At 39.0% G+C, this 17613-nt stretch overlaps 1 protein-coding gene across 3 annotated transcripts in view; it reads right to left on the bottom strand.

Annotated features, from left to right (window-relative positions):
* LOC136858724 (THAP domain-containing protein 5) overlaps positions 1–17613 on the bottom strand; it is a 74839-nt gene that overhangs the window by 8067 nt on the left and 49159 nt on the right. The window lies entirely within an intron of this gene.

Raw genomic sequence — 17613 nt, 5'->3', positions numbered from 1 at the left:
AGGTGATTTTATTATTGCTTCCAATTACGCATGTTCCTCCACTTCATTTCATTCTTTCTCTTCAGCCTTGTTTGATAGACTACTGCTTTCTGTAGCAATAATAGTATTACATATCCAGGCCAGATGTAAACTGCTCTATTCAATGATATATCATGAGTCTGAATTTATATTCAGAAGTTGATATCGAGCAAGAAATTTTCTCATTATTGACCAATGCAAACCCTTGTCTCTAAGAGTCAAGGAGCAACTGCTGTGTAACCATCAGTGAGAACTTTCTAATGGTATCCTACATAAGGAGTCTGAAGTGATATTTAGTAGCTTAAATTGCTGATTAAGAAATAAATTTTCACTGTTAATATTTTGGGCCCCTATGTTAACCTGTTGAGCTCAGTTTCCATTCCTTGTCGGGTCAGGGATTTTTATGTGGACTCAGGACAGGTTCGAGGTCCATTCAGACTGTGTTTAGAACTGAAGAGCGATCTGATGGTGAGATGACGCCCCTGGCCTAGAAATCCAAAAATACAGGCCGACAGGATTTCCTGTGCCAATCACATGACACCTTGTAATATGCACAGGGAGTCAGGCTGAGCAACGGTTGCTTGGTAGGCTATGGCCGTTCAGAGCTCCTGTGCCATGGAGTCTGGTTTGGTATTTTACCCTGTTATCCTTTCAGGATCTAGTCAATTATTATCTGGATTTAAAGAGTCAAATATTCCACTCTCAGACATCTTAACCCTCTTTGTACGTTTAATGGTTTTGGAGTTATTGATTGCCTACCAAATCATTTACCTCAAAACTGTTGCTTATTTAAAACCCTTTCAATCCTGGTTATTTAATAAAGGCACACTGAGTGTCATATTTTCACTAATGGCCCACTAAAGGCTAGGTGTGGCCTTACTACCATGGCCTTACTTAAAGAACAGCCCAACTATTTGTCTCGTGTGAAATAGAAAACCACAGAAAACTATCTTCAGGGTTGCCAATAGTGGAATTTGAAGCCATCATCTCCCGAACACAAGCTTACAGCTATGTGGCCTACATTGCATAGCCAGCTTGTTCAATGAGAAAAAATAAAAAGACACTGAATAAGCATACCGTGGCAAGGGACATGCTGTTCCAATGATAAATAATAATGTTATTGGTTTTACATCCCATTAACCACTTTTACATTTTTTGGAGATGTCAAAGTGCTGGAATTTTGTCCTGCAGGAGTCCTTTTACGTGCCAGGAAATCTACCAATACAAGACTGATGTATTTGAGCAACTTCAAATACCACCGGACTGAACCAGGATCAAACCTGCCAAGTTGGGGTCAGAAGGCCATTGCCTCAACGTCTGATCCATTCCCCCTGTCCATGCTGTTCCAACAATTACAAGAAAAGACTCTTATTGTTTCCTGAGGTGAACTCCACCAGCTGGGAAGGTTAGAGCTGCCGGTGTGCGGAAGCTATTGGGAAGAAGTATTATGGAGGTAGCAGTTAAAGATACGATTATCAAAATGAATGGCACCTTCCATCTTGAGGAAAATTGATCCCAGATGACAGTCATACAGATCCTAGCAAATGAAAATACTCTTTATGTTTTCCTATAAGGTCATAACTGTGCCAGAAACAAACAATAATAATAATATAGCTTTGACTCCTGATAATGATTTATTTTAGTTTAAAAACAGATTCCTCCACCAGGTAGAAGTATAAATGATCACCAGTGAAATTATTTGTACTATAGTTTGAGATATGGTCACCAGTGTGACATCAGATCTGTTTATTTTCCCCTAACAACATAAAATGTTGAGAGCACTAATAATATTCATGCTCGGTGTGTAGCCCAGGATTCCCTAAAAATATTGCAATACTCTAATCTCCCGAGTAGCACCTGCCCGAATCCTTTGTCCCACAACCTATTTCCCAAAAACCAATCTTTCCAGAGTTCAAATTCCGAAACCTATCTGATGAATGTGAGAAATACCAAACACATTTTGTTTGAAAGTTATTGTCATTTCTAAAGAGTCAGATGGAGTAAACTACATGAAATTACTGTAGCCATTACTTGTAAATGAACAAGTACATAATTTGTTTCCATGTATTCTATTGGTTATGTTTCAAATTGGGAGATTATCACATTTAAGATGTATTAGATCTTATCCCATGCTCCTTGCCATTACCTCTGCACTATACTCCAGGTTTTTGGGGATAAAATTACATCTGGGAAACAGGTTTGAGAAAATATTTTTGGAAAAGTGGTAAAAGTATCCTCTGAAAAATGGTTTTGGGAGACTGAATTTGGAAAAATGGTCAGGGAAGGTAGGTTAGCACTAGGAACCAGAATCTGAACGACAGTTACACGCTCACTTGATACAAGACAAAAAGCATGTCATTTTAACATCCCACTTGGCTCTTGGCTGAGAGTCCCATGTACAAGAAGGAGATATAAAGGGAATGGTCGAGAAGCTGAGACAATTACTGGAGTACAGCTATGCAAACCTACAAGAGATCCTTGTCGACAATATGCTGGTAGGCCAACTGTCTTGACACTATTTGCACAATTCGGAAATGGCTGACACTCACTTTCAAGATAATTTGATAAGATATTTTTTTTTTTTTTTTTTTTTTTTTTTTTTTTGCTTTACGTCACACCAACACAGATAGGTCTTATGGCGACGATGGTACAGGAAAGGGGGCAAGGCCTAGGAATTGGAAGGAAGCGGCCGTGGCCTTAATTAAGGTACAGCCCTAGCATTTGCCTGGTGTGAAAATGGGAAAGCATGGAAAACCATCTTCAGGGCTGCAGACAGTGGGATTCGAACCCACTATCTCTCGGATGCGAGCTCACAGCTGCGCGTCCCTAACTGCACGGCCAACTCACCCGGTATGAGATAATACATGAATATGTTCAACACATAGATATGCAAGACTCTAAATTTCAATAAAGACTTGTGGAAAAGAGAGGGGAGCGAGCAAGCTGATGCGCAACTTGATCGAACAGCATGAGGCTGAAGCACACCACATGCAGCTTCTGAAGGAAGGAATTTTGACACTTCTGATCATGGTTGAAGCGTCATAATAAGACGCAGACAGGCACGTACAGTTGCAGTTGATTTTTTTTTTTTTTTTTTTTTTTTTTTTGCTAGTTGTTTTACGTTGCACCGGCACAGATAGGTCTTACGGCGATGATGGGACAGGAAAGGGCTAGGAGTGGGAAGGAAGCGGCCGTGGCCTTAATTAAGGTACAGCCCCAGCATTTGCCTGGTTTGAAAATGGGAAACCATGGAAAACCATCTTCAGGGCTGCCGATAGTGGGATTCGAACCTTCTATCTTCCGGATGCAAGCTCACAGCCGCATGCCTCTACGCGCATGGCCAACTCGCCCGGTTGGCTGATATTTTACAGCAGCAGCTGGGTATCGTAAATTTCAAATGTAAGTTATGGCTGAAAGAGAGAGAGGGGGACCGTAAATGCCATTCACAAATGCACAAGGAGAATCTGGATGAAAACAATCATTCAGAAGTGCAGAGTAGGTCCAATAAGATTTCGTAGTGCGGTAATCGCAAGTTAGTAGGTCTACGAACAAATAACAGAACGACTGGCGGCTAAAACTAGACTGTAATTAGTATTGTTTGGATTTTTTACAACTGTGATAATTGCCCTTTGCTTCATACACTAGAACGAAAGGTACAATATACTGCTCTTCTATTGCTTCCTGAGAACACTTAGGGATTTCTATAAGAAAAGTCATCTAACCCCTCTTCCACAAGAACAGGTAGTCAAGACAGACGCCACGTCCTCAGATCTAGGCCAAATCTTCAACGAATTTCTCAGAATATATTATTGACAAAAATATAAAACAAGGGTTACAACTCAAATGAAAATTATTTCTAATCCCCAATGAATCGGTTGATTTCTGTTATCTACCAACAATAATAATGAACAAGTGTAAATCATGTCTAAATCTCATGTGATAATGTTGTTTAATGAAAAATTTCAATTCTCTGAAAGTAGAGAAAAATAAGGCTGTGATTCAAGTGCAGCAAAATGCAAATTTAAGACAAACTGAAATATAAAAATAAAATAACTGACTGTCTCCAAGGGAATTGTCAAATAAAAAAGGTTCTGTGAGTTTTGTTCACCAGTACAAGAGAAAAACATTCATATATCCAATTGGCTGCTCCATAGTGAAGCACTTGCAGTAGTCAAGTCTCTTGGAAATAATTAATCAGTTCAAAGCATCTACAGGATGGCTGAAGAATTTCATGATTAGACACATTATAGTGTGGAGTAATGTTTGTGTAGATTCTGCAGATGTTAATGAAAGTGTATTGGATGAGTTTAATGATTTAATATCATATTAATCATCATCATGATAATATTTAAACATTTCCAAACCTGATGAGTCAGGACTTGGTTTACCCGGAACAATAAAACCATTCATGATTAAAGGAGAAAAGGGCGCTGTTTGAGTTATCAGTCCATAGACTGGTTTGATGCTACTCTCCGTGCCACCCTATCGTGTCCTAACATTTTCATTTCTACGTAACTGCTACATCTTAGATATGCTCTCAACTGCTTGCCATATTCATACCTCCGTGTACCTCTACCATTCTTACCACCCACAGTTCACTCAAAAATCAACTCCACAAGTCCTGGGTGTCATAAGATGTGTCCTATCATTCTATCTCTTCTTCTCGTTAAATTTAGCCAAATCAATCTCCTCTCACCAATTAGAGTCAGTATCTTTTCATTTGTGATTCAATCTATCCATCTCACCTTCGAACATTTTTCTGTAACACCACATTTCAAAACTTTTTATTCTCTTCCTTTCTGAGCTAGTTATCGCCCATGCTTCACTTCCATACAATGCCAAGCCCCAGATGAAAGTCTTCAAAAACATCTTTCTAATCCCTATATCAATGTTCAAAATGAGCAAATTTATTTTCTTACAAAGGGCCTTCTTTGCTTGTGCTAATCTGCATTTTATGTCCTCCTTACTTCTTCCATCATTAGTTATTTTACTACCCAAGTAACAATATTCCTCTACATCCTTTTAAGACTTCATTTCCTAATCTAATATTACCTGCATCACCTGACTTCGTACGACTGCACTCCATTACCTTTGTTTTGGATTTATTTATTTTCATCTTGTACTCCTTACTCTTGTTCATATCATTCAACAATTTCTCCAGATTTTCTGCAGTCTCAGACGAAATAACAATATATCATCAGCAAATCTCAGGGTTTTAATTTCCTCTCCTTGTATTGTGATTCCCTTCCCAAATTCTTCTTTGATTTCCTTTACTGCCTGTTCTATATAAACACTGAACAGCAGGGGGGATGGGGCAAAATGCAACCTTGCCCCACTCCTTTCTGGATTGCTGCTTCTTTTTCAAAGCCCTTGATTCTTATCACCGCAGACTGATTTTTATACATACATACATTATCATTATAGACTGTTATGCCTTTCAGCGTTCAGTCTGCAAGCCTCTGAGAATTTACTAATCGTCGCTACAATCCTCGATTTGCAACTAGTGTTGTGGCCTCATTTAGTTCTATACCTCTTATCTTTAAATCGTTAGAAACCGAGTCTAACCATCGTCGTCTTGGTCTCCCTCTACTTCTCTTACCCTCCATAACAGATTCCATTATTCTCCTAGGTAACCTATCCTCCTCCATTCGCCTCACATGACCCCACCACCGAAGCCGGTTTATGCGTACAGCTTCATCCATCGAGTTCATTCCTAAATTAGCCTTTATCTCCTCATTCCGAGTACCATCCTGCCATTGCTCCCACCTGTTTGTACCATCAATCATTCTTGCTACTTTCATGTCTGTTACTTCTAACTTATGAATAAGATATCCTGAGTCCACCCAGCTTTCGCTCCCGTAAAGCAAAGTTGGTCTGAAAACAGACCGATGTAAAGATAGTTTCGTCTGGGAGCTGACTTCCTTCTTACAGAATACTGCTGATCACAACTGCGAGCTCACTGCATTAGCTTTACTACACCTTGATTCGATCTCACTTACTATATTACCATCCTGGGAGAACACACAACCTAAATACTTGAAATTATCGACCTGTTCTAGCTTTGTATCACCAATCTGACATTCAATTCTGTTCAATTTCTTACCTACTGACATCAATTTAGTCTTCAAGAGGCTAATTTTCATACCATACTCATTACACCTATTTTCAAGTTCCAAGATATTAGACTGCAGGCTTTCGGCACAGTCTGCCATTAAGACCAAGTCGTCAGCATAGGCCAAACTGCTTACTACATTTCCACCTAACTGAATCCCTCCCTGCCATTTTATACCTTTCAGCAGATGATCCATGTAAACTACGAACAGCAAAGATGAAAGATTACAGCCTTGTTTAACTCCTGTAAGTACCCTGAACCAAGAACTCATTCTACCATCAATTCTCACTGAAGCCCAATTGTCAACTTAAATGCCTTTGATTGATTTTAATAATCTACCTTTAATTCCATAGTCCCCCAGTATGGCAAACATCTTTTCCCTCGGTACCCTGTCATATGCTTTCTCTAGATCTACGAAACATAAACACAACTGCCTATTCCTCTCATAGCATTTTTCAATTAACTGGTGCATACTGAAAATCTGATCCTGACAGCCTCTCTGTGGTCTGAAACCACACTGGTTTTCATCCAACATCCTCTCAACGACTGATCGCACCCTCCCTTCCAAGATGCCAGTGAATACTTTGCCTGGTATACTAATCAATGAGATACCTCGATAGTTGTTGCAATCCTTCCTGTTCCCTTGCTTATAGATAGGTGCAATTACTGCTTTTGTCCAATCTGAAGGTACCTTACCAGCACTCCACGCTAATTTTACTACTCTATGAAGCCATTTCATCCCTGCCTTCCCACTATACTTCACCATTTCAGGTCTAATTTCATCTATTTCTGCTGCCTTATGACAATGGAGTTTATTTACTATCCTTTCGACTTCCTCAAGCATAATTTCACCAACATCATTTTCCTCCTCCCCATGAGCTTGGCTGTTTGCAACACCACCATGATGATTTCCTTTTACATTGAGAAGATGTTCAAAATATTCCCTCCACCTCTCCAGTGATTCCCTGGGATCTATTATGAGTTCACCTGAATTACTCAAAACACTGTTCATTTCCTTTTTCCCTCCCTTCCTAAGATTCTTTATTACTGTCCAGAAAAGTTTTCCTGCTGCTTGACCTAGCCTTTCCAGGTTATTACCAAAATCTTCCCATGACTGCTTTTTGGATTCAACAACTATTTGTTTCGCTCTGTTTCTTTCATCTACGTACAAAGCCCTGTCTGCCTCAGCCCTTGTTTGTAGCCATTTCTGATAAGCCTTCTTTTTACGTTTACAAGCTACTCTCACTTCATCATTCCACCAAGATGTTCGCCTTTTCCCATCTTTACACACAGTTGTTCCTAGGCATTCCCTTGCTGTTTCTACTACAGCATCCCTGTATGCCACCCATTCACTTTCTATATCCTGAACCTGCTTACTATCTACTGTTTGAAACTTCTCACTAATCTTATCCATGTACTTCTGTCTAATTTCCTCGTCCTGGAGATTTTCTACCCTTATTCGCTTGCAGACAGATTTCACTTTCTCTAACCTAGGCCTACAGATACTTATTTCACTACAGATCAGATAGTGGTCTGTATCATCGAAAAATCCGCAAAAAACTCGTACATTCCTAACAGATTTCCTGAATTCAAAGTCTGTTAAGATATAGTCTATTATGGATCTGGTACCCCTAGCCTCCCATGTGTAGTGGTGAATAGCCTTATGCTTGAAGAATGTATTCGTAACAGCTAAACCCATACTAGCACAGAAGTCCAGCAAACGCTTCCCATTCCCATTAGCTTCCATATCTTCCACACGTTTACCAATCACCCTGTCGTGTCCTTCAGTTCTATTCCCAACTCTCGCATTGAAATCGCCCATTAGCACTATTCTATCCTTGCTGTTCATCCTGACCACGATGTCACTCAATGCTTCATAAAACTTGTCCACTTCATCCTCATCTGCACCCTCACATGGTGAATACACGGACACAATTCTAGTCCTAATTCCTGCAACTGACAAATCTACCCACATCATTCGCTCATTTACGTGCCTAACAGAAACTATGTTGCGTGCAATGGTATTCCTGATAAAGAGCCCTACCCCAGACTCTGCCCTTCCCTTTCTAACACCCGTCAAGTACACTTTATAATATTCTATCTCTTCCTCATTATCTCCCCTTACCCGAATATCACTTACTCCTAGCACATCCAGATGCATCCTCTTTGCTGACTCAGCCAGTTCTACCTTCTTTCTTCCATAAGCCCCATTAATATTGATAGCTCCCCATCGAATTCCATTTCGTTCGCCAAGTTGTTTCCAAGGAGTCCTCACCTGTCAAATGGGAGTGGGACTCCATTACTCCCATAGGTCCGAGGCTTGGTTAAAGTGTTCTGAGCTCGGTAAATTCATGAAGCAGGATGCTGCCCTACTTGCACATAGTCCAAGTGAGGATCTCTCCTCTAACGGGTTATGGACCACCGGTGAATTGTATAGTCCTAGCCGCCTGAGCACAAGGAGGGCCACGACTCAGAATATGTCCGAGATGCCCACTCCCATTTCATAGCAACTGGTATCCCGACTCTCAGGACCACTTACTAGGTCACTCAGCCGTTGCCCATGGTTCACGAACTAGGACGTGACTACAGTAACCCACAAACATGAACCATACTGATTTATACATATTGTAAATAATTTGTTGTTCTCGATATCAGTATTGGCAGTAAAATGTCTACAGAAAAACTTGCAGTGTTATAGTGTGGCAATATGGTAGCAGAATTGGAAACAAAATCTCATGATTGGAAAGACAAAAAATGCAACGTGTTTCAAAAACCTAAACATTAATAAACCTTCCCATGAGTTGGGGAAACAGCAAGAAGATTCAGATGACTACAGCTGAAATGGAACAGTGGTTAAAATGGTTCAATGCGACAATGAACACAAAGGAAATCAGGTTATCTCTTTTCTTTTAACATGCCGCCAGACACCTCAAGATAACACTGTCAAGTGAAACTAGCCTAGTTCCTAGTGTACAACAGAAGATCGATATGAGTATCATTATCACAGTTAAGTCAAATTATAAGCGCCTTTTAATGCAATCTTTGATTGGGCATATGGAAACAGCCAGTAGGACCTAAAACTTGGCAAGGTGTATCGGTTTTACTGTAAATGCAGTGAACTGGATAAGGCTGGCTGTAAAGCAAATTAAGGCAATAACCATGATGGCCTGTTTCGTCAAAGCAAGGTTAAGAGTAATATTCCAGATGGTAACATGAGTGAGGTATGTGAACACATAACAGCTATATCCAAGTTGTATAAAGAAAGAAAACATTTTCTGTGAAGCAGAAAAAATTATTCCAAGTGAAGACCACCTTATTATAAGTTATAATTTTGTATAAGCCACAAACATCCCAGTAGGGAGAAATGCCAAAAATCAGGAAAAAGAAGAAAATATTCAAACCAAGATACACGTGCATGTAAACAAACTACAGGGTATAAGTGACATAACGCAATTTGCTGTTGAGTCCTAACTCTTCCACACTTCTTGAGATATCATATAAATGACATGGCTGCAATTGAAAAAAATATATTTGTCACTCCAAGCACAAAAATATGTTGTGTTTTATTGATAAACAGTATAATATAATTCATTATACATAGTTCAGCCATAAATAGTCACAAATTTCGGCTTTAATGTAGAACTGATATTCCAGGTAGCAAGCAACCCTTACGCCAAAGGTTAGTCCTAACCAGTGTGTGTTCAACAGTGAAAGTGAAACAGGGTAGCTGTAACTGCCTTCCACAAGTTTAAAAAGTCACCAATTGAGATTTTCCAAACCCAGAAACAGCTGAAAATCAACAAGAACTTTGTATATCAGACATTCCAGCGATTTACAGTACAAAGTAAATAAACTCGTATTTTCATCCTAATATAGTACAGCTCTTTTCAGACATACTCCCAATGGAGGTGAACTGCATGTACCATTTCAACCACATGCCAACCCTCCTGCCATTCTTAAATTTCTGGGAGTACTGCGAATCAAACCCAGGCCCTCGAGGATGGCAGCTAATAACACTAATGTACAGACATGTACAGTACTGAGACAGACAGTGTAAAAGATCATATGAGCCTTGGTCGTCCTCAAAGTGAAAGAACTGTAGCAGCCAGAATCCAACAAAAATCCCACCTGGAAAACAGAGATAATAACGCTCAACATTTCATCACAATCAATATCCAGAGTACTTGGAGTTAGAGTTCATCAGCAAAGTGCCGGACATTTCCTGACACCGCACCTGAAGCAGCAGAAGAAATTGAAATCAAGGCAGCTCCTGAGGCGGTATGCCAATAATGAGGATTGGAAAATTCTCTTTACCAACAAGGAAGTCTTCACCACTTAAGGCGAGCTTAAACCACCAGAATGATAGGGTATATGCGGCAAGTTCTTGGGAAGCTTGTGAGAGACTTTCTAAGGTCTGGAGAACTCATCACCCCTCCTCAATCATGGTTTGGTGGGGGTGAGCTATGAGGGCACCACTAGGATTCATTTTTGTGTAAAGACATAAAAACGAGTGCCAGAGTGTATGTGGAAACTATTCTGGACTAAAAGCGAGTGCCAAAGTGTATGTGAAAACTATTCTGGAATTAAAATGAGTGCCAGAGTGTATGTGGAAACTATTCTGGAATAAAAACGAGTGCCAGAGTGTTAAAACGAATGCCAGAGTATATGTGGAAATGATTCTGGATTAAAAACGAGTGCCAGAGTGTATGTGGAAATTATTCTGAACTATCTTATGAAGAAATTGAATAACAGCATGTTGAGCAATGAGCCCTGGACCTTTCAGCAAGATTCCGTGCCAGCTCATAAGGTTAGGATGACTGAACAGTGATTGCAGGACACTGTACCAAACTTCATATCCACTGTTATGTGGCCATCTGATAGGCCTGACCTTTACCCCCTCGACTTCAAATTGTGGTCAGTGCTAGAGAGAATGGTCCAAAGAAAAGACACACTTTGCTTGAAAATTTGAAGCATTCCTTGGTGGCAGTAGTGGCGGATTTCTCGATTGATACCATCCGTTCTGCAATAGATGATTGGCCAAAAAGAGACTTCAAGTGTGTGTGTGTGTGTGTGTGTGTGTGTGTGTGTGTGTGTGTGTGTGTGTGTGTGTGTGTGTGTGTGTGTGTGTGTGTGTGTGTGTGCGTGTGTGTGTGTGCGTGCGCGCGCAGCATATTAAAAGGAAATTGAGCATTCTCAAACTTACTCATAAAAGAGTTTGTAACTATTTATGTAAAGACCAAGTATACTATCATAACACCAAATAGCAATAATAATAATCTAACCATCGGAGGAAACAGCGCAACTCTTAGGTAAATCATCCACACACAGGCATTCAACAAATTCTCTATATAATGCAAAACTGGAAGGTCTTCAGTTACCAAATACTAAATAAATTATCACAATGAATATTTTTTAAAACTAACATCACAGATAATAAATAAACCAGTAGCATTATCTATCATATTATAGGATTTTGATATTATAATGTTAAGAATTTTAGGTTATTGTAGGAGTGCTACCGATGTCTTTCCACTTAATTGCACATAATTTCTTAATAATGCTGGGATAAAGCAACCTTCTGTTCTCCCATCACTGTTTCTAGAATAAGAGATTTTTCATTCCAATGTCCGTTAGCCCTAATTTGCTTTTTTCACAGCAGGTTGCCAGTTCCACAACAAGACACATTTAATTATGATCTTTCCAATATAGTAAGGATATTGTGCTGCAATCTTAGTTGGTGGCACATTAATTTTTAATTTTAGCTTTTCTGACATTTTCACTGACCAGTATACAAAGCCCAGGTGTTCTCAGGCATTTTGGAAATGAGGGTGCATTCAAAGGTACAGAGTAAGTTGGATGAAAACTACCACAGTTTTTGAGCACAAAGGGGAAGTATTTGAACAACATTTCAAGAGGATAGACAGTAATGTTCATATTTTGTAGATCTAGAAAAGATGTACAAGACACAGCACTAAGAAAAAAGATGTTATCCATACTGGGAGATTATGGGCATAGGGGTAGGTTAATGAAAGCAATCAAAGGCATTTATGTTGAAAATCAGGCTGCTGTGAGAGTTCATGGTATAATAATCTTGGTTCAAAATAAATACAGGAGATAGATAAGGACTTCAGTGTTCATTGTGTACATGGATCATTTACTGAAGGGTACAAAAAAAGTAGGGAGGGATTTAGATGGATTGAAACACATCAAGCTGTTTAGCTTATGCCGAACACTTGGTCTTAATGTGCAGACTGTGCTGAAATCATGCAATCAAATATCCTGGGGATTTAAAGGACATGCAGCAAGCATGACATGAAAATTAACATTTCCAAGACATATGTGATGTTGGTAGGAAGACAAAAGGAAATACTGTACTTTAACAGGTGGATAATTCTATTGCAGGATATTAGCACCATTCCGTATTGACTGTTTTCACTTTACAAAGCAAAAAATTAAATGTATCCTCCTAATTCAATACAAAATATTTTTCGTTTTTTTCCTGACTCGTTTGAGCCATCTTCAGTGAAATGGGGGGGGGGCTAAAGTAATCTACATAATATAAGCTAAAAATATGCTAAAAACATAATGAATGACAAATGAAAAACAAAGGAGACAGCTGAAACTAAAAACAATAACAATACAGAATATTTACATCACTAAGTGGAGCAATAAATAACTCGCTAAGACAAATTCAGTGAACAAAAGGTTAATATACAACATAATTGAAACCAAAAAATGTGTTAAACCTATGAGAATAAAATAAAAAATAACAGATGGAAACAAAACAATAAGTGCTAATAGTGAGGTTGTGAACCTCTTAGACTAAAATGTTTTAGTCAGATAACACTTTAAAAAACAGGACAAAATCACTGTGTTGAAAATCAGGCTGACAGTCTGTCTTTGTAGAAACGCCATCCCACAAATGGCTAGGAGGGGAGTAAAAAAAGCTTGAGAAACCAAGTTTTAGAGGAGACAATGTGCCAGGTGAAATGTATGTGATAAGTGATGGGGAAAAAACACTGGTGAATTAAAAATGTTAGAATAGCAGCATTTCTCTCTCAATCTAGTGGTCCCGTTCTCAAAGATTATTTCCAATGTTGGCTAGGTGTGTTAGCCTTATTTTAAATGGGCAGAAGGGCAGCGACAAAACTGAGAAGCTGTGTTAGAGAAGTAACCGGTGCATGGTAAATTGTAAGTGAACATAGTGGAAACCGTCAATGAAGTTCCAATCTGTAATGGAAAAATCCAGGTTGTGTGAGAAACTTGGGCTGATAAGTAAAAAGTGTAAAATGGGTGTGAAGATAACGTTAAACTTACAGTTCTCTGAAGGTGGTTGTCTTCTCGATCTGGCCTGGCCTTCTCAAAGTTAACGGTCTCGTTCATACGATTACGTATATTGTTGGCTCAGCTGTGTTTGCAAGGATGGGAAGAGCGGAGGGGGAAGGGCAGTGCAGGGCTGGTGGGAAGAGGGTGGGGAAAGGGAAGTGGTAGTGAGTTGGAAAGATGGAGGTGGGGTTTGTTTTTATTATAGAAGTTTACTATAGAAGTTCTGACAAGGGAGATGTTCAATAAATTTCCAATTTCTTTGCAAGTACTTAGAATGCGTTTTCTCCCAAAAGAGAAGTGTACTAAGTGAACTTAACCAAGGTGCAGCAATAACAATGTGGTGAACACACACCTTGGGGTCAATGGTATTTTGTAAGAAGGAAGTCAGCTCCCAAATAAAACTGTCTTTACATTTGCCTGTTTTCAACAAACGTCACTGTCAGGAGAGAAATCTAGGTGGACACAGGATAACCTATTCACAAACGCAAAGTAACAGAAATGATAGTAGCAAAAATGAATGCAAGTATAAACTGGTGAAAACAACGGGGGGAAGTAGTCAGAATGAGGAGATAAAGATCAAGTTAGCAGAGAACTTGATGAATGAAGATGTGTCTATGAACCAGGCCAAGTGGTGGGGCCATGTGAGGTGAATTGAGGATGATGGGTTACTAAGGAGAATAATGGACGTGACTATGGAGAATACGAGAAGAGCAAGAGGAGACGAAGGTGATGATGGTTAGACTAGATCATAATAATTTAGTGATAAGAGGTGCAGATATAAATGAGCCCACAAACCAATTTGAAAGACACGACCATGGAGAAAAGTTAATTCACAGTGCCTTGCAGACTGAATTCTGAGTGGTACCAGTCAATAATGAATATATATGATCTTCTGGATGCTCAGAGGTGCAAACCTTTGAGGTGGATTATCAGTAAGGTGAGGATTTACAGGCACTAAAAATACCCAAAATAGGCAGGCAAATATGCACTTAAAAATCGCAATATATGTACTAAAATGGCAAAAATAGGCACTAAAAACCAACCCGAATATACCATCTGCTTATCATTTAAAATTACTCAGTATATGTGAATCATGCCACTTCGTTCTCAGCTAAAGGGTTTACGCCAAGGAACAAGTGACCACCAAAATCATGAAAAGGTAAAAGTAATAATAATGATTATTATTATTTATTATAATTACTATTAATACAATTGAAGACAATTATCTCTTACAAACAATAATTATGTGAACAGGACACTTCAAACAAATATTAGCACATGTTATAGTGGACAACCAGATATTGTTCCAAATTTTGCACATTAAATCTTTGCCTGTTGTCAATTAATATATTTTTAAATTGTGAAAATGACCTTTCCACTTCACAAGAGGCCAGGGAACAGTATGTAAAAGCAGCTAACTCTGCTGGGATGAAACCTGGTAGTGGTGGTGCTGTGTCATTCCCTGCGAGAACAGCAGCGATGGCCAAAGCATCCTTCCAGCTGGGATTCCTCTGCATTATGCTATGAAATTTGGCACTGATCTTAGCTCCTATCAGTCCATTAAGGTTAACCATTGTTGCCTCCACCTCACGAACAATCCCTACGGCCTTCACAAGAGGAATTTCTCTGTCTTCCAGCTGCTTTATTTTGGAAGGTAGCTGTTCAAAATTTGAAGAAATATTTGTGAGACCACTGAAAATCTTCCGGTTGGCCAGTGCAGCCTTAGCTTCTATAATGCTTACTCCATCTTCATCAAAACTGTCCACTACCTGCAGAATTTAAAAAAATTTCACGTACCTAATTTATACAATGTTATATGTGTTACACCTCCTAAAATAACTGCATTAATACACCTAGGATTAACCATTAAATATAAAAGAAGAAGAATATTCCTAGGAAAACTGTTGAAAAATGGTTTGATAACCTGAAGCATAAAAGTAATTTTAAGACCTTTAATGCTACATACCTCTCCAATCTCTTATTGATATTCTCAGCATAGTATAGGGCAGCACAGAACCATATGCCCCAACGGGTCAGAACAGGCTGAGGTGGAAAGAGGATGTCAGGGAGTGCATTCTTAAAGGCTGATATTCAGGAAGGAGCCTTCAGGAACACTTTCTTCACACTCGAGATAACTGCATTTACCTCTGGGAATGTGGCTCTCACTTCCTCTGCAAGTGTATGATGTGCATGAGCCAGGCATGTAACATGCATCATCTTCGGAAAACACACTTGTAATGCCTTTCTGGCTTTCAGCATATATGTAGCACTGTCAGTGAGGAGAATTAGGAGTTTCTCGTCATTATCCTTTCCCAGCCACAAAACTCCTGAAAGAGTAAATAGAGAAATTGAATAAAACATACATGACAGTTTATATACATTACGCAATTTTGAATTAGAACTTTATTATATTTTTTGTTGAAATGATTTGGGTGTGAAAGAATTACTTATGCAAAGCGTCTCTAACAATGCGATCTATCGTGGCATGATTAGTGGCCTCAATTTCCTTTGCAAGGACTAAGTGAGGTCTCCCAGGCTTGCTGGACGTCAGTTTACTAATGACTACATTGGCAATCATTCGATCACAGCTGCCTGTGGTTTTGTCTACTAAGAGCCAAAAGGGGGAATCACCCACGTCATTCCTTATGTTTTGTATCACCTAAAACCCAGTATTTATTAAACTTAGTTGTCATAATCCTAATACTGTACACATATATTTTCCTGAAAAAAAAAAAAAATTATTGAACACCCAGAGTTAGAGTAATATTTAAACTTACAGATTGATAAGATGGCTCCAGATAGTTTTTTCTAAGAGTCGACTGGTCAGGAATAATTTTCTTTGTATGTTTTTGCAAGATACCCCTGAACTCTTGGTTGTCCAGCTTCCTCCATAGGATATTCGCTGTGACCAGTGCACGGCAGAGCTCTGTATTGAAGGTTTTCTGAGAATTGTCCTCCATTTGGTGGAGAAATGGCTGCAGACCTGTTGCTTGTTTTCTTGTCTTCAACATATGTGTAGCAGTGTTCTTGTGCTGGTCCAGGCAGTATTTCTTCACACATTTTATCTGAAGGGACAGAAAACAAAACAGAAAATTAACTTTGAGAAATCGTGTGAAAAACATTAGTAGGCCTGCCGTATAGGAAATAAAAGTATTAAGCATTTAATAAACACTGTACTTACTTCTTTTGAACAGGCTTGGTAAAATATCACTTTCCCATCGGCAGTGAAATTTGAGTCGCCATTGATTCACTGCCGATACAGAATAGATCTGCATGATTTGTCCTTCAGCATTTGCTCGAGAAATTATTGCACTTCGTTTAGAGAATGGAAAGCACCGCCTGATATTTCCTCCCTGACAACTTCAACTACATTAACAGCAATGTACATGGTCCACTAACAATCTGGCTTTAACAAATATTTTTACGAGTCCAGGAATTCCAAAATTACTTGCAGACAAAATGAGTAAACTAATGTGTAAACAGTTCTTCCTCCTGTGCGCGTTCTCTTTCTCTCCCACCTCCCCCTCAGCAGGGTGCAGTTTCAAGGTCACCTTGATCTAAGCAGAATCAGAAGATAGAGAGAACGCTGTTGTCCTCTCTAATCCCATTTAAGTGTCTGTCTTTGGTAGCTACCTGCAAACAATACCTGCTTTCAGTGGCTATCTAGTCAAGAAAACTAACAAAGTAGAGATGGGTGGAGAAATACGACTTAAAAACTTAATATTTGTTGTTTTAGGCACTTAACATGCAAATATCTTCAAAATAGGCACTAATGCATGAAATAGATTTTAGACTTACAAGCATACGATTCTGGATTGAGGATAAAAAATAGGCATTTATGACGAAATCCTCACCCTAATTATCAGTAATCACCCTCCGCTGCTCAGAAAATTCATGAGTCAAGTCAAGAGCATCCTTCTACCATACCAATATAGTTGGTCTGTTATTGGACATTATAATGTAATATTATAATATTGTGCCATTTCACTGTTAGCAGTGAAGATTTCTGGAGCAAAAATGGTCGCTATGGCGCGAGAACATCAGAGATAATATGCTAGCATAATTGTAAATATCAAGAAGATGATAATTTTACCAGGTACAAGTAAGGGAATGAAATATAGAAGGCGGTGAAAAAGAAAGAAAGATGTTATATTGTT

The sequence above is a fragment of the Anabrus simplex genome, chromosome 1 (genome assembly GCF_040414725.1).
Source record: "Anabrus simplex isolate iqAnaSimp1 chromosome 1, ASM4041472v1, whole genome shotgun sequence".
Classification (NCBI taxonomy): Eukaryota; Metazoa; Arthropoda; class Insecta; order Orthoptera; family Tettigoniidae; genus Anabrus; species Anabrus simplex.
The sequence above is the reverse complement of the archived record's forward strand: the minus strand, read 5'-3'. Positions and strand labels throughout refer to the sequence as shown.